Source organism: Heptranchias perlo, chromosome 32 (assembly GCF_035084215.1).
Source record: "Heptranchias perlo isolate sHepPer1 chromosome 32, sHepPer1.hap1, whole genome shotgun sequence".
In the NCBI taxonomy this organism is placed as follows: Eukaryota; Metazoa; Chordata; class Chondrichthyes; order Hexanchiformes; family Hexanchidae; genus Heptranchias; species Heptranchias perlo.
The window spans coordinates 22,831,851-22,845,036 of NC_090356.1; the positions used below are offsets into that span (position 1 = coordinate 22,831,851).

Here is a 13,186-nt window from a genome sequence, read left to right on the forward strand (position 1 = left end):
GGAGGTAACATGTTCAAAGACTTTAGGAAAGGGAAGTTGGAGATGGGGGAAACAGTTTGGAAGGACAGGGGTCAAGAATGTTTTTTTTTTTTTGAGGTGGGTGATCATAGCATTTGAAGGGGAGGGGACAGTACCTGAGGAGAGGCAACCATTAATATCAGCTAACATGGAGGGCCAGTTGAGAGGTCAGCAATTCTGTGGGAATAGGGTCGAGGGAGCAGCAGGTGGGTCTTGTGGTCAAGATAAGACCAGAGGGGGCGAGAGAGGAGATAGGAGAGAAACTAGAGAAAGATGAGTTCAGGGGAAAGAAAGTTTGGCTTGGTGGGCAATGGGAAGAGGGAAGCAGAAGAGGCAGTTGAATGGATGATCTCAAATCTTGGTGACAAAGTAGTCCATGAGCTCCTTGCACTTGTTGGAAGAGGCAGGGGAGAGGAGTTTAAGAAGATGGTATGTAGTGAAGAGAAGCCAGGGTTATCTTTGCAGAGGTAGGCACCACCACTAAATAAGGTAGTTTCATTCTTTACCCAAGAATGCCACAGTGAAACATATGTCTGCCACTGGGTTCTGGCTGCAGACAGGCTCAGCTCTACAATGACAAGCCACTTACTTGCAAATGTGCATGCACTTTCCACATGTAAACTTACTTTAAGCCACACCAGTCTCCCTGAGCATCTGTGATGAAGTGTATTCCAAAGAGAATATGTGCAGAGACCATAACAAATTAACCAATATTAATTGCATCTCAGTTACATGATGCACAAAAACATAAGTGATACTGAAAAAAAAATCACTGGGGTGTGCCTAAACACAGTACATTACATCTCAGCCTGGAAGGGGGGGGTAAAAAAGCCAATCTACAAACAAATAGCAATTTTACCTCCATTTGGCCACAGGCAACAAGTCAAATATGCAAACTTTAAAATTACATCCACTGGGTTAAAACAAACCTTTCAAAAATAAGCCTAGTCACTGGATTTCATTTGCATTCTGCTGGCACCTAACTAATTCCAAATTCAACTTCTCCCTGAGCATGATGTGGAGATGCCGGTGATGGACTGGGGTTGACAATTGTAAACAATTTTACAACACCAAGTTATAGTCCAGCAATTTTATTTTAAATTCACAAGCTTTCGGAGATTTTCTCCTTCCTCCAGAAAAGTGCTTACTGCTCCCTGAGCAGTAAGCACTTTTCTGGAGCTTAACATAGCATACAAGTGTTTCTGTAGTTCAGTATATGAACAAGAGCTCAAAACACCAGCTCAGTACAAAATGTAATCTGCAGCCTTTTTGCTCAATTCACTAGCTTTACTGTTCTCACTACCAGTACCTTCATTGGCAACTAGACAGGCTGGTCAAAAAAACACATCTGCTTGCTTGAAGTGTCCTGAATTCTGGCTAAAGTAGCCACTATCCCAGTGCTGATCCAGATATCTACAAATGCAACTAGCAGCTAGACAGCACCTGAGTCATTATCTACCACTCCCTTTCCTGTATCAATTGACAAAACCTGCCACACTAATGGTGAGGTCACAGCAGAACTTGCTAGTTTAAAACAATCACAGTAGGAATTGTTCTGAAGTGCTATGGGTTTAAAAAAGATTTCCTGCTTTTCTTTTGCACAACCATGTGTAGACTATATTGTAATTCACTTCCACAGCAATTCTGGAATATAGCTTGTGACTGCTTTTATTATAGAAAGTGCCCAGTTATTTTGTGGGACTGTTGTCAGCACCCACTAAGTGGCCTTTGTACAGTTACTTCAAACTAGCTGTTTGCCACTCTGGTGAAGGAAGCAGCTTCCTTCACCAGTGGTTGGGAAAGGTCCACAAGGAGCAAATAGTATCCTACTGACTTGTACAGGGCAACAACTTGCATTTATAATAGCACCTTTAACATAGTAAAATGTCCCAAGGCACTTCACAGCAGCATTAGCAAAATCTGACACCAAGCCATATAAAGGAGATTTTAGGATGGTGACCAAAAGCTTGGTTGAAGAGGTATGCTTTAAAGGAGGGTCTTAAAGTAGAAGAGTGGGGTAGAGGCAGACAGGTTTAGGGAGGGAATTTCACTGCTTGGGGCTTAGGCAACTGAAGTCATGGCCAAAATCAGGGATTTGCAAGCCAGAATTGGAGGAGTGCAGAGATCATAGGGCTGGAGGAAGTTACAGAAATAGGGAGGAGTAAGGCAAAGGCCATTTGAAAACAAGGATGAGAATTTTATTTTTTTTTAAATACAAAAGGAAGCATTGCCAGACCAGAAGCCTAAGTAGGTCAGTGAGCAAAGGGGTGAAAGGTAAACAAGACTTGATGCAAGTTAGGATATGTGCAGATTCGAGTCATTCAACCCACCTGTAACATTGTTAGGTACAGCACTGCCAGGCTTGGGCAAAATAATTTGGTTTTATTGTCACATGTTGACTTGGGCTAAGCAGCAAGTCCACCATTACTCAGTTGTACTGTTACAAGATTACCATACACACAATTAGATGCCCAAATAAAGAGCATTCAGTCAGCCATTAGGAAGGTAAAAGCCAACTTGTGTTCACTGTGAAAATGACCTGTGATCAAGGAACAGTGTCTTACACCTCATAAGGATGTAATGACTTTGCAGTTCTAAGGCAACCCCATTTGACCTTAAATCCATTCTCAACCCTAGCTACTATTGCAGTTAGCACAGCATATCAGACCACAATGACAAAGAATGATCTTGATTTATCCAGTGCCTTTCACAACATCCCAAAGCATTTCACAGCCAATGAAGTACTCACTTGTAATGTTGAGAAATATATACATTGTAACTCAGCACATGAGCACAGCAAGCCATTACTCTTCTACTGTTTCCTCAAGTATGTTACAATGGCACCATCAGTTTGATACAACAGCAGGCTGGTTAGTTGTACTTCCTGAAAATCTGATGCACAGCAAGAATTTATGGAGGTCCCATGACCCTCAGTTATTTGCTGATAACACTCCTGTGAAGCACCTTGTGACAATTTACTGTTAAAGGCACTATATAAATGCAAGTTGCTGTAGTTGTGATTCACAGATCATTTGTTGACTTACTGCAAAAAGGTTTGTTGTCCAGCTCCTGCACTGTTACCTCCGAAGCCCCCTCCTTCTCATCTCCATGCTGCCCTTCAGCAACATCTGAAAACACATTAGGTTCCATGTGTACACTGACAACACCCAAGCTCTACTTCACCACCACAACCTCCTTCAATCCATCCATTGTCTGATTTGTCACACTGCTTGGACATCCAGTACTGGATGAGCAAAAAATTTCCTCCACTATTGGAGACATTGGCTCCTGGTCCAGAGATGCCACGATTTAAAAATTCTCATCCTTGTTTTCAAATCCTTCATGGCCTCATCCCTCCCTATCTGGCCTTCAAGCCCTAGAACCTTCCACGATCTCTACACTCCTCCGATTCCAGACTCTCGTGCATCAGATTTTTTTATTTTTAAAAAAGCTCCACCAGTGGTAGCCATGCCTTCAGCTGCCTAAGCCCCAAGCTCTGGAATTCCCTCCCTAAACCTCTGTTCCCCCTTTAAAAAGCTACTTAAAACCTCCTGTGACAAAGCACCCGTCTTAATATCTCCATGTGTGTCTGTCAAACTTTGATAAAACATCCATGGCACTTCATGGGAGTGTTACTATGTTAAAGGTGTTATATAAATGCAAGTTGATGTTTACTAGCATATACTTATCTGTAAATAGGATTGTTTAAAGAAATTGCTGCATTGCTAGTTACAGTCCTTCATGTTACAACAAAAGATGTCAATATTTTGATTGAATCCCTCAAGGTTTGAAAACCACAGCCCTATACCAGTCACTTAGGTGTTAAGTGATTAGTGGCATATTCCAATTAACCAACAGATTCTAGTGCTGCAGAATCAGCAACAGCTTGTCTATATATTATGAGCCAGTTTAAAATATCAGAACAGTAGAGTGGCACTCGAGCACTAAGTCTGGTTCACAGTAGTACTGCTTTCGCTTGCTGGTTTGTGCAGGCAGCCTGGACTACTTAGCTCACTGGTGACCAGAAAGGATAGCTCCCTCTTGCTTCAAATAGCTAGGTTTATACTGCCACCCACTGCATTGCTACCACCAAAGCACTAGTAAAGTCCAACACAGGGTAAGCCCTTAAGAGCCAGACAAGTTATGGAACCCACTGCAGCCCAATGAGACATCCAACATTGCAGCCATAGATGACATTATTTTTAACATTTAAGAATTCATGATCTCCTTACAAAAGAGAATCAAGTAATGCTAACTCTACAAAAAATCTGAAAGTCAGTGACAAAGTGATACTTCAATACAATTTTCTTCATCTGTGTCAACACAATTTACCACCATCTTTAAAAATACATGGAAGATGCAAAGCAACACTTCTGTTCACAAAAGCAAGCATTTAACAATTCCTTTCTGTAAAGGACACTTATTAACCTTGGGAAAATTATAACCTATTCATAAAAAAAACTTGTATTTATATAGCACCTTTCACAATCTCAATGTTCCAAGTACTTTACAGCCAATGATGTACTTTGAAGTGTAGCCATTGTTGTAATGTAGGAAACGTGGCAGCCAATTTAGGCACAGCAAGTTGCCTCAACCAATGAGGGGGCAGATGAGGCCTCAGTTTAACATCTCACCTGAAAGCGTGCAGCTCATAGGAACATAGAAACATGAAAGCTTCAGGGGGAGAATTTTGCCAACAAAGTGTTTTAGATGCTGGATCAACCCAACTGGCCAGATTTTGAAGCTAATGGGATCAAAGAGTTTGATTTGTTTAACTACAGCACTGTACTGGGCAAAATTACCACATTCAACCAGACTACTATATTTTGAAAATGTTACCAAATAACCTATTGTCAATTCATTCCAATATTAACACGAGTTGACTGTCCTAAGCAGGTCTCAGACACAAGCTCCTTATTTGATCTGTCCTACAAAATTTAGTGGTACAATACTTTAAGCTTTTGCAGTGGGATGTGCATGCCACTAGCTCTTAACATGTGGGTCTCAGGCAACCAATGGAACTCCAGAGCAAGCTTGCCAGATTGTCCAGGGCTGGCTGCCAAGGTGATCCATTAAGAGGGGGTCTTCCTACTGGATTCCAGTATTACTCAGGTTGCCAGGGACCTCATGGAAAGCCAACACCTCCCTCTTTTCCTCCCCTCCGATATAAATCAAACTGAATTTATAGTTAAGCCAAGAAGCTTTAATATTGATTAAACCAAATCAATTGAGCCAACTTCATCTAACTACTAGGACATCCAAGTGTTGAAGCTCCAAATATTCCCTCCAAACAACCAAAGTTCAGACAGTCAACACTCTAATGCTGCACTGTGGCAACTTCTCAAGGGCAATTAGGGATGGGCAATAAATGCTGGCCTTACCAGCAATGCCCAGATCCCATGAACAAAAAAAACTAGTGGAACACAAATGTTCTTACATGTAATTATTTCAGGCAGTAGATACCATACAACAAAGCAAGTCATGCATTCTACAGCACCATATTTTGCAATGGAATGTACAAATTGAACATGGGACACAATGATTCCTAAAACTAAAAAAAGTCAATCCATAAAGGGAACATCTTAATTGGCCTATGCCATCTTGAGTATACTTGCTTTAATTCAGGCAGAGCTCAATATTAAGAGCACTCCTAGGGCTATTACTTGGAAATTGCAATGACTGAGTAACAGATGAGCCAACTAAAAGCTGGATTCAAGTTGGCCTCATCTTGACACCACTTCATATTCTCATCTGTTGCAATATTTAAAAAGTTCCCAGATAGCCAGATCAAGGAATCTGATCTTCATTTCAGCTCACAGCACTAAAATCAAACTGGCATATTGGCACAAGTATAGCAACTGCATCTACAGTAAGACACCATTATGAATGCCATACACTCAAGCTAAGTGAATTTTGCATAGCCAAAAGCTAACATAGCTGAAGTCTGTCCCAGGTACTGCCATATCAACATAGCTTGTACCTTTCACATCAATGTTTTGTTCACCTGCTGCTATAGCATGTACATAACCAGTAGGTTGACAATGTGCATGATCAGGAACTAACACCATAGGATGAGTGAGTTAACGAATTATAGGGTTTTTGTAACAATTTTGCTGGCCTTACTACATACAAGAGGCAACCACATTGCTCCTGGTAATGAATTACAGCTTTTTGACAACAGGTAACTATTGTATAGCTGCCCTTCCCATTTGTTAAATCCACAACCAAATCTGCAAACCAAAAATTTCTATGTAGTTTCCTGATTTAAACCAAATGAGTGACAAGAACCAAGATACTGGACCAATTATAACAATTGCCTGTACAAAACAGATGTAAATGGGACTACTTTGCACCAAAATCTCACTCCCCAAGGAACCAAAGTAGTTGTACGATAACTGAACCAGTTCAATCAGTTTCTACTCTACACAAAGCTTAAATGGACAGGGATCAATTTTTTTTTAAACAAACATTTGTGGGTTTGAAAATTGGAGCTTTTCCTCCTGGTAATAAATTCAATATTCACATTGCAAAAAGCACAGGTAGACATTTTGTATTATGCCAATACTGGGTTCCCCAAAATGTTTAATGGGAAGTTTTTTGTTCTGACCTAAATGTAAAACAATTTGTTCAGTGCAACAAAACCAAACGCAGTTATACAGAGGTTTGCTGACCATTACAGTTTCTAGAAAAAATCATTCTGCCAAGTTTCTCAACAGTATTACTTCCCCAGCCAGTGAGCAGATGAAGCATTCGATCAGAAAATTCCCAGATCTGGTTGCCAGTCTGGCGATCTTAGCTGGGGGAAGTAGTGCTATCCTACAACTGACTTCAATTCCTTGCAGTGGGGGGGATGGGCAACATTCCCACCCCTAACCACCATCTGATACCTAATGGAAGTGCTTCCTATGTTTATACAGACCAATTATTTCAACTGGATAGGTTAGGAAGGACCAGAGATCAAACTTACAAGTTATGCAAGGGCAGAACTAGGTTGGATGTTAGGTGGTTTCTTTTCCCAGGGCATAGTGGACCTGTGGAACAGGTTGCCAGCTCATGCTATGAATGCTGAGTTGCTGACTTCCTTCACACAAGAGCTGGACCCGTTTCCAAATGGGATTAGAGAAATAATCTTGTACAAGGGGTATGTATCCTTAACAAATTGGAGCCAATGGACTAGTTTTGATCACCTAAGAGGGAGAGAGGAATTTTCCATTTCCCCCCACCGAATGGACCTGGAGTTTTATCCATCTCTACCAAAAGATTACACAGCTTCCAGGTGAGTGGAGAGTGTATGCATTACAAGCATCACAACTGTGGGGGGACAGGCTGGATTGACTAGTAAGTCTTTTCCTGCCTGTCATCTTCATGTCAGGTGAAGAGAAAATGGCAAAAAAAACTAAAATGGGACTGCAAAAGGAACTGAGTAGGAGACCAGCTTCACATAATGGCCTCCTTCTGTGCTGTAACCATTGAGCCTATGCCAGCTCTTGCAACAGCAATCCAGTTAGTCCCATTCCCCCACTTGTCCCATAGTCCTGCAAATTCTCTTCCCCCTTTCTCCCCTCTTCCTCTTCCCCCCCCTCTTTAAGTATTCATCAAATTCATTTTTGAAAGCCACCAGTGAATCTGCTTCCACCGCCCTCACAGGTAGCACATTCCAGGTCTTAACCACTCACTGCTTAAAAAAGAGCTTTTCCTTGTGGAACATTTGCTTCTTTTGCCAATCACCTTAAATCCGTGTCCTCTGGTTCTCAACCCCTCTGCCAGTTTTTCCTTTATCAATGCTTAATGATTGAGCTTCCTTTACTTCTCAGTTTCAGGTCATCCTCCACCCCACCCCCAAACAACTGCCCCTAGTCACATCTTGTGGATGCCCATTTATAAATTAGGCCCTTTCAGAAACCATACAAGCATATATTCAGCAATTACCACCTCAATTCAATAAATGAGAAATCTGTACAAGTCTCGAGGCATTTACCATGAGTTCTGATGCTGATTTGAAAGTGGGAAATAACTATTGTAGGTTTAACAGCCCACAATTTGCCATTTGGAACTTTTGAAGTGCCCAACCATTGCAGCCTTGCAATCAGCCATATCTCCAGCTAATTAGATTTTACTCTGCACATCCTGGTCCTGAAGATCCAAATAACTTCCCATGAAAAGAATTTGCATCAAAATTTGATGCCAACATAATGTCCAAGGCAAAGCAGACTGAGACCATATCCAACAGCATCCAACATATGCAAGATGTCTCTGGGGATCACAGGTCATTGTGACCATCCTCTCAGCAACCGAATCAAGATATTTTAGTTAGGCAACAGAACAAAAGGACTTTATGAAACTCTGTTTTGCTTTACCTGGTGGGCCTCAACTTACCAAACACATTTGGTGCCATACATCTAAGGCACCTATAAAGAGACAAGGGAGATACAAAGGTAGTATTTGCACAAAGTTACAAAGCTTCAGTACACCTACAATTACATTTGTTGGACTATGATATCAAAGTAAATTTAAGAAGTTTAGTTCAGTCATTCTACCAATTTTTTCTTGGTACTAATTATACACCATTTAGAATAGCACATACAAGAACCCCAAATCATGTGAAGCTGGCAGTTAGGGGTATGTGAAATCCATTTCCTGACACCAAGGAATCTTTAAGCAAAACACTCATGGTAACCCTTTGAATGGGCTCAAGAAACTGCCAATGCTGAAAATGCACAGGTAGAGACTATGAGACAGGATATCCACCCAAGAACAGTAGCAGCCATGAAAATCTAGGTCAGCAAACAGCACAAGTGTCAAAGGAAAGAAATGCACAGCAAATCTAATTGGTTTGAACCAGTTAACTGGAATGAAAATTTATCAATCTGCAGTATCAAAACAGCACAAGGGTCACATTAAAATAGTCCTTTTCAATACAACGTAAAGCTGAGGCACTGATCAGTTTCTGTTCACAACATAATTCCCACATTGGAATTGGAACAGAAAAAGGCATCTGGAGACGAAACGCCTTTATTTTCATAATCAGCAAAAGCATTGTGGGACTCAGGACAGTTCAATTTTGGTGCTAGTAGTGCAGAAAATCAGCTTTGAAGTTATTGCTGCTTCACTCATTTCATTGAGTGGCAGATTTAAAAGCCTGTTTTCATTTACTGCAAGTGAAATACTCGTGTCCTTCAGTCACATACCACTCCCCTATTCCATCTTGCATTTATATTTCTTTCAGCCATATCAGTATTGTTTACAATCCAACTCCTTTAACAATCCATCCAATAGGGAGCAGGCAGAGATGTGAAATGTTATTACAATTGTAATCTTAAGTCAAAGTCACTGTATTGCATCAAAACTCAACTAGCCCTGCTTATAGCCAAGTGTTGAATTTGTGTGCTTACATTTGAGATTACAGGAACTTTAGCCATAAACAAGTCATTGGAAAGTACCAAGCACAATTCTCTAACTCCTATTTTGGGAGTTTTCTAGCAGTAGATAGTTTATTATCCCTGGTGTTACCCAGGTATTTTGGAATCAGTTCCTGGTAGAGCATTAGAAATAAGCAATAACTTAGTATTAATTATTGCTCAGTCTTAAATTTCTAATAGCTGGGAAGACAGACCAATGCAAAATGAATTCAATCACATTACAACAAAACTTGAAAGTAGTTACAGAAATTGTCTTATTGACCACAAGATAAGATCAGACTTCAAGCTACTAGCGATCCAAGAAATACTGATGCAACTTTAGAATCAGATTCAGCAAAGACAAAGTAACCGCAACACAAAGCAAAGTTTCCTCACGGAAAGCCAGACGCAAGGCAACACAAGCAATAAATACTGCATTTTTGCTTTCATATCTAGGAGAAGCATCAGACCCAAGAGGCAGCATTACAATGTACCATCCTCCCAGGTTGTACAATTACCATCATTTCCATTTTGAAATGTGCATTAATTCTCAATTTCAATCTAAAAAGAAACTTGGCCCCAGTAGAAGTTTTATGCACCAAGATTTTCTTGTAAGAACCAGTGTTTCTATGTAATGAACAAAGGAGGAACATTTTGAGCAAGGCCACTTCACAACATTCAAAAAGGGAAATGGATAAATACTTGAGGGAAAAAAAAATGTAGGGCTATGGGGAAGAGCAGAAGAGTGCAACTAATTGGGTAGCTCTTTCAAAGAGCTGGCACAGGAATGATGGGCCAAATGACCTTCTGTGCTGTATCATTCTACAGATTTCTGCTTAGAAAACTTATGCAATATTAAGCAACATGCAGCTCTCAAATTATGCTCATGGATCTTGGTTGGATTTCTAAACAGCTTTTCACACTTGCTAACCCACAAAATCTAGTCTAGTAGTTCCATGGAGGTGGTCTCTAGCCATTTTGCTCTAGAGCTCATATCTAACTTAAATGGAACAGTTTATACAGAATTTACATAACCAGCAGGAATATAAACTTGCAAGACTCCAAGTTTAAGAATAAATTCCTCCCTCTCCAATTGAAAATGCCCAGGAAATTCAAATATAAACTTATATCAAAGTAACCTTGATTAGGCTATTCTTGGACCTCAATTACATCTGTTCTAGAGTACAGAACTTTTTAAATAAATGGAAATAAACACCAAGCTATTTTAAGAGTTTTGGGGATTCAGAGAGATTACACCAGATTAGCTATTGAAGCAGTTTTACAGACTTCCTGTTACTGCAACACTAGCCACTCAAAGTCACACCACCCCATGTACTCACTTGTAACCAAATTATCTCCAAACTAGACCTATAAATATAGTTTTAAAAGCAAATATTCTAGGCCCTGGAAATGATTCAAACCTGTTCTATACAATCATCACACAGACAGGAATGATTCAACAAACCTCACCAATACTACTGAGTGATTTGGTACAATAAGCTATGACATTACTGCCTTTCTTCAGCACATCAATTCCACAAACCCTGAAGGGTGATTTGCTTCTGAATCAGCAAAGGAGGAAATCTGCAATTTCCATATTATAACTTCACTCAGCAACACTGGGGACTTCAGCTGCTCAAGGAATACATTACAATCTAGCAAATGGTGCAAACTGTGTCTCAATGGTGGCCAGAGGAGCAGCTGCCCCCTTAAAACACACCAAGAATCAATAGAGTTTACATTTGACCAAGGAGGCCCTTTTACAGAAAGCAATTAGGATCACTGTTTAGTTACCAATTTCTGGAATCTGGATTTAATTGCAGAGATTCTATAAACACTAGTGGGATTGCCCAGATTTATCAGCAGCATTGCTGTTTCCCTGCAGTCTTCACTGCAGTGAAATCCTCAAACAGCTGACAGAAAATCATATCTTCTCCAAACTAAATTCAACATAAGCCTACAATTCAAACTAGAATCAAGCAATATCTGCAGTCATTTGAACATAAAATAACTTCTACTCAGTAAGGAAATCTACTCATTTATTCATGGCTCCCCAAATTTGATTTCACTCCAAAAAAAAACACCCAAGAAAAGCCTAAATTCAAAAAATAGCAACCTTTAGCTATCACACCCGCTAACTTCCTCTTTAATTCCTTGTAATACCGAGAAGCCTTCAACAGGAAACCTATTTCTGAACGGATAGCAATGCTTAAGAAAGTAATATTTAAAACCTGGGACGCTGTTCGTGTCAGATCATAGCTGGAATTCCTAGAAGGAAACCGCCTCCAAACTGCGGCATTTGGTGGGATCTACATAAATAAATGCAGCAAATCCTTCTCTTTGCACCGAATTTAAAGCAAATGACTGAATCTTCACTGCGGGATGTTGTGCACTGGGCGACCGAAAGATTGCACCGCCCCACCCAGGCTACAAGCGGCGTCGGTACCAAGGGTGCTGGGGGGGCGGTTTCGGGGTAATCCCCCCCGAGCCGGGAAGGCGCTACCCAACAGGGTACGAACCAGGTAGCGGATCCCGCCGCGCCTCCCATTAGCCACCGGCTCCGTCGCTCGGCCTCCCTCGGGAAAAGGCCTCAGGTGCCGGATTAAACCAACTCCTCCGCGGTACACGCCCAACAACCCCCTTCCCCCCCCCGGCGTAAATCGAACCCAAACCCCGTAGCAGGAAGCTAATGCCCGGCCCGCTGGGCCGCGCAAAGCCGGCCTCTCCCCCCCCCCCCCCCCTCCCCTCCCCTCCTCAAAAACTCCTCTCACACAACCCATTATATCCGTCCCGACATTACCACCACCGGGAGCAGCACACGCTTTCCCCAGACGAAGCACTACATTGACTGGGACCGTAACTCGGGTCACTCCCTCCCCCTTTTCTTCCCCCCCAACCCCGCCACTCACCCCCAACGAGCGACCGTCTGCACCGGGCGTTGGCGACTACACGGGGTCTCCTCGGCTGCTTTAAACCACAGCAGGGGCACGCCGCGCTGGCGTCATCACGCCGACTCGAACTGCGGCCGGACACACAGGGCACGTCGCCAAACGTCACCGCGCTGGGGTTTTTTTTTGCAGTAAGTGCCCCCCCCCCCCCTCCTCCTCCTGATCAGAGAGTTCATCAGGGATCAGCTTCTTTCCTCCCACCCCCCCCCCTCCCCTCCCCTCCTTCACCTCAAGCTGCTGCCTCTTGCTGGGGTGCAGTTCCACAGGCACTGACATCCCCAACCAGGCCTTGGCCCTGAAAGTCACAGAGTGAGGCACCTGTCTCCACCAGCCATGGTCCACTGGGTGGGTGGGTCTACTGTGCTACAGAGGGCACTTTTTATTATTCATTCTCAGAATGTGGGCATCGCTGGCAAGGCCAGCGCTTATTGTCCAACCCCAGTGGCCCTGAGAAGGTGGTTGTGAGCCATCTCCTTGAACCACTGCAAATAGCCGTTTGATACAACGGAGTGGCTTGCTAAGGTGAACCACGTTGATGTGGGACTGGAGTCACATATAGGCTAGACCAAGGAAGGATGGCAGGTTTCCTACCCTAAAGGACTTGAGCCATGCCACTCTAATATCACCATCCTTGGCCACCTCACCTCATCTCATAGACCTGATCAAAGAGTCAATGAAAGAAAGACATCAAATTATTTCTCTGCCCATTACCCCCTCTCACCTTTCTCCCATCCTATCCTGAAGGCATTGACTTGGCTGGCATATGACCCAAACTCCCTCTGGTATCTTGATCTCCAAAAAGCCATACTTCATGTGTTAAAC

General features: G+C 42.2%; 1 protein-coding gene across 2 annotated transcripts in view; it reads right to left on the bottom strand.

The window, feature by feature from the left end:
* cdc42 (cell division cycle 42) overlaps positions 1–12,416 on the bottom strand; it is a 34,984-nt gene extending 22,568 nt beyond the window's left edge. For both annotated transcript variants that reach the window (XM_067970621.1, XM_067970622.1), the window contains exon 1: positions 12,326–12,416. The gene's annotated coding sequence lies outside the window, so the exon portion shown is untranslated. The remainder of the gene's footprint in view (positions 1–12,325) is intronic.
* Between the last annotated feature and the right edge of the window lie 770 nt (positions 12,417–13,186).